The sequence below is a fragment of the Athene cunicularia genome, assembly GCF_003259725.1.
Source record: "Athene cunicularia isolate RWA chromosome 6 unlocalized genomic scaffold, athCun1 chr6_part1, whole genome shotgun sequence".
NCBI lineage: Eukaryota > Metazoa > Chordata > Aves > Strigiformes > Strigidae > Athene > Athene cunicularia.
Genome location: NW_020799105.1, coordinates 3,639,187 through 3,644,711, shown reverse-complemented (window position 1 = coordinate 3,644,711; position 5,525 = coordinate 3,639,187).

The window sequence follows — 5,525 nt, the reverse complement described above, 5'->3', positions numbered from 1 at the left end:
GGTTTGGGTTGCTGTATGTATGTACTGCAGAAGGCTGTTGCTTTGCCAAGCATGAGTATTTCTGATTGCCATAACTCTTCTTAACACAGGTATGAAAGTAGCACAGATATGAAAGTAACTTTATCACAAAGTACAACTTCTAGTTTGTAGTTAAGAGTCATGAGCCAGTTTCAATAGCTCTCTTGAGTTCTTGGTGTCTCTGTAGGTTTAACTATTTTTTACATTCTTACAGGTGGTGAACTTCTCAAAAGGTAGTGAGTATCAGCTACCACTCCACAGCTGTGATGCTCACCCAAACCTTGTGTTTCTATTGTATCTGCAGTTTTTTCTGTAATAATAGCTTTGTTGTCTCCTATATGTCACAATATGTCCATGATTTACGGAGTGTCTGTTGCCTATATTAATATACTAAATGTGTTTCACTTACTGTACACTGTGTGCAAGAATTTCTTCCAGTGTGTAGTATGAATAACTTCGGTAGCTGCCAGGCAAACTCTTCAGGGGCAGGAGAGGTGAGAATCCTCCCCAGCTGGCTAAAGAGTTGTGGTTGCAGTTCTGTTCCAGGCTGCTGAACGACCTTTGCAACATCCGCTTCTCTGCACAGAAAGGACTGCAAAATGTTGAATAAAGGTGGTTCTACCACCAGGGCTTTGCTTTCATCTTTCTCCTGTTATTTGGAGGAGTCAGGAGGAGAAGCTGGGTCTCATACCCTCAAAGAGTTTGCAATTAATTTACATAATGCATTTGGAAGGATTGCTATATGATGTCCAAACACTACTCCCAGTCCTAGCCAATGAATTTAATTTACAATCCTAGCTGTCCTACTAATGCAAGTATGTGAACGCAGACAAGGAGGAAGGTCACTGCAGTAACTATAAATATTTTGGAAAAAGGTTTCTGATTTCTGCTCTTGACTACTAACTAGCATTCTCACTTCACTGCTTTAAATCCAAACCAGCTAGATGGTGGCTGAATGTCATCACTCATGTTGTGACTACTGGAAGGCTTATATGATACTGAGACTGAATAGTGTACACAATGTCTGGGTTAATCAAGTTCTTACAGTACTGCCCCTACTCATAAAAACACACAACTGAGTAATCAGGAATTTTAGAAAAGATATAAAATATTGAGGATGATAAAGAGATTACCTCTGTAAACCCTTTGGTAGGCTTCACTGCTAGTCATGCATTTTTCCTGTTTACTGTGTGACTAGAGGGAAGATTTCAAAGCCATCAGGATGGCTGTATGCACTAGCACTGATGTTTTAAAATTAGTATCTGTTCATATTAAACACTAGTAGATTCTATTGGTGCTGTGTCTCAGAACTGACTTGACAAGCTAGGATAACTTCATGCCCTCTGAGAAGTGAGAGAGGAGAAACACACATCTGACAGAAGGTTAAAAATCTAGCAATCCAGTTCATTGTTGGATAAACAAGTTGTCATTCTCCTGCCAAACTGATACCAGGTGCTGCCTACTTTTTCAGTAAGAAGCTGGGTATTATATGTACTGAACTAGCAGTCTGTGTTTTCTGTCCTTTAGCAAGGACTGCAATTTCTAGGAAGCATATAACCTCAGTGAAGTATATTGATTTCATACCTAACACTGATAGTTTCTAGAACCAAAGAAGAATTGACTGTTCTTATTTCTGTCACTGTAGTAATTTTCAAACTTAAGGATCTCTGGGTCCTCTGTGCTGGTAAGTAGAATGAGAGCCAAGCCACAGTGGATATGTGTGTTCGGATGGAAAGGAGAATGAGATTCTTTCCCCGGAAATGGTCTGCAAAGTGCAGCTGCTGGAGAATCACAGCTGAAACGCCCCTCTTGCACCTTGGAAGGGTAGTTTTAACTGGTGTGGAAGAACAGTTAACTCCTAAAGGACTGGGAACAGGATAAATTGAATCAAAACACAGTCATCAGGGACATCACTGTTTAAACAGGCTTTGCTACGTTAGACAAGCGGCCATCTGCCTCCCTTACCATACTTGCATATGCACTCTGCAGCCATTGTCCCAAGAGAGCTACTCCCTTATGATTAGCTGTCATCCATTTGGTTGGATTTAATTAAGATTGTTGATGGATCTCCAGGCACCTTCTCAGAAGTTGTATTAATTGGAAACATGCAGGGTGGCAGGTTCCTTCATTCTGCCCAGAGACCTCTACTGACAGGTTGAAATTAATCAGACAAAATCCTTTTAGTGTTATGACGAGCTGAGCCAAAGCCTGTGTCAGGCTTTAACCAACTGCATTTCTCTTATGATGCAGTGTCTTGGAGCTGGCAATGAGAGATACATGGCCCTGCAGAGGGATTAGGAAGGGTGCAGAAAAATGGAGCTGCAGGATTTGTTCCAGAGCTCTGACACGACTGGCATCTTAATTTGTATGCTGTTACATACATTCTTTCCTGCAGAAAATACCCATCTAATGCTGAAGTGTCTTAGCTAGAGATGGTTCTGGGGATCTTGTAATGGATCAGAGCAGATCGTGGTGTTTTGTGGCATATCTGAGCAAATAAGGAAGCATCAGGTAATTTGCAGTGGAAATAGACTGGATTTGAGTAGATCTGGGACTTAGAGATGGCAGCTCAGAACAAGTCGGGTGGACAGAATAATGCAGGGTGGCTGATTGAGATAGTTCAGGATAAGGTAGGCTAGCACTGGAATTGGGACAGGGTGACATGTCAGAAAAGAAATTACATCTGTTATTGAGCTAATGAATGTATTTGTGCTAGTGAATGCATTAAGTGCTAATACTGTCCAAACACAATAGCTCAGCAGACAGGTCTAAGTCTGAACCAGCTGGAATCTTAGCAAAACTAACTACTAAAGTTAAAGTGGGGGTGCCTTAACTTCTAAAGCATCTCCAACTAAATTGGAGTTTAAGGTCAGGGTGAGAATAAATTGTGGTAGGTGAGGGCATTATGAAGTTGTATGAGAACAATTGAGACATTCAGGATAAACTTGGGTGAATATACTGCTATTTACCTGAAAGCTGGATCCAAGCAGTTCAAAAAGACATGGCTATCAACTTTTTTAATTTCTCCCAACACAACTGATTTCTTAGCCTCATCCCCTAATTGTTTTTTAGGCAGTGTGTGGAGGTTCTATATGGTTACTGCAGAAAGTGAAGGGTCCATGGTGTAATTTATCACCACCAAATAGAGGTATTTAAGACACCAATCTCATGTTGGAGGTGTATTTTATTACAGCATTGTTGGCATTGTATTTAATTGTGGCATAGCATTTACTGTAGTATCATAACTGGCCTTTATTCCAGTTGCAATATAGTTTCTTTTTAAATCTTACACTAATACCTTAATCTGTGTGGTTCATTTTGGTTTTGACTAGCTGAAACACAAGCTAGGATTCAGCTTTATGTTGATCCAAGTAAAGTAGTTGTAAAGACAGTTAGAATTTTACATGTTCTTTATAGATGTACATTCAGGATTCACAGTGAAACGTCTGTGGGGTTCACTTGTCACTGACTGTCCCTATAGTTGGAACTTCTGTCCCTTCCATTAGTGTCTGTGTTACCAGCTATACAAAATACAGGATATAGAGAGACTTGCCTGTTGACTAACGCACCTCTTCTGTAGTTCCACTTTCTCCCTTAAAACACATGTTTGTGTCTTCATCTCTGCATGGTGTGTGCAGACACCATCATGTATGTTACTCTGTCAGCTCTGGAATTTCTTAGGCTGATGCTTCAGTCCCAGACTGAATTCCAAAAAAGAAGAGATTTTAATACAGTCAGTAATAACTGAGAGGCAGCTATTACAATTCTCCTTGCGTGGCTTTCATTTCTCTTCTCAGCCCTCCCTCCCTTCCCCCCCATTTTTCTTGGAATTACTTAAGAGATCAGTTTTTGAAGGTGAATGTACGTGAAGGTGCTGCCATCATTAGCTAATGTGATTTGGAAAAGGGAGGTTGATTTACAGAAAGTGCAGTTCAGCTTATGTCCTAGTATTTGCATCTTCCTTTTTTATTGCTCTTGTGCAAGTCAGTAATTGCAGCAGGCAAATGCAGCAATGAAAAGTGGGTATCAGTAACTGGAAGAGGCAAAAACAAGAGTAGTTGAACTTCACATGAACTGGAATACTGAAAAGTACTTCATCTTCCTGTCTTGAATTTTCAAGATTTCTAATGTTCAGAGCTGCAGGATGCAAGTCCTCTAGCCTAATCTGAAGGTGTCAGTTTGTTAATCTTCTTCCTCCCCTGGTAGCCAAGCTAGAATGATAGCTCATTTCCTGTCCCATCAGAAAAAATGGAAGACACATCCCTCTTACCAAAATAATGCAGAACTTCCAGATATACTGAATTTGGACCTAAAGAGATGGAAATCTGCTTCTAAAGAGGACCAAAAGAAATCTTTTGTGTACTTGAAAATGTCTTCTCATATTCTTTAAATAGAACACTAAGAAAATACTATTTTAACAGTAACACAAAAATACTTACAGAATCAAACATACCTGATACCTGAATATGTTAAATCTGCAGATGCAATAAATTCCAGTACTGATACTGATGCAGTAAATTCTAGTAATGATACTGAGAATATTCTGGTATAGGTCTGGTGATGTTGAAATCAAGGTAACAAAATTTCCAGTCTTGTTAACTTCATTGACTGGGGAGAGGCAAATGCAGTACCTTTTTTTTTTTTTTCCTTAGGACTGTACCTAGGCGGTTGAATATATCCTTTTCATCCAAAGCAATATGCTATGCAAAAAATTGTTCTAACATTCCTATGGAAGAAAACTGATTCTTCTTTTGTCCTCCAGTGCACAGGGGAAATTGGTGGTGCCTGAAGGAGACCTGATATGGTGATAACATGGCATATTCAGTGACCATTATATGACAAGCATCTGAGTATTTTAGGTCCCCAGCCCAATGTCTAACTCATCAGTTCTGTACATCTACCTTGTCCCTCATGCTGTGGAGAAATCAGACCTTGAGATGTTACTGTGCCTTCAGTATCACCTTTCATTTTCAACTGGGGACATAAGGGCTCCAGAATCAGCCAGGTGAGTTGAGGAATTTCAGATATTTAAACTAGGAAAAAAATTTCTGGGAACAAAAATTCTCCACTACCGAGTACGAGGCTGTGAGAACACTACCATTTCAGAAAGAGCAGTTTCAGTATCTTCGTGGAAGATACAGTAGGAACAGTGGAGGGGAGATCCAGCTGTTAGTATGCAATGGAGAGAGAGGAAGGGCTGGGGGTGAAGGTGTTTTTGAGTTTCAAGCACCGAGAAGTTTCCCTCCGGTTGCAAAGGGACGCCCTCAGTTCCGTTTGAAGCACCCATCGTTTCTTGTACTCTGGCTGAAGGATGGTGAGCTCCTTCCCGCGCTTCGCTTGGCTGCAGAGGAACTTCTGGGACGCGAACTGTTGGAGTTGTTACGGGGCGGTTCCGTCTAACCCTGAAACGGCGGGAAGTTGCTCGGTTGTCGCGGCCCTCGCCTGTAGAAACAGGGCGGGGGAAGAAGAACGCGGTTACGCCACCAGCGGGCCCGTTTGTCGTTTCG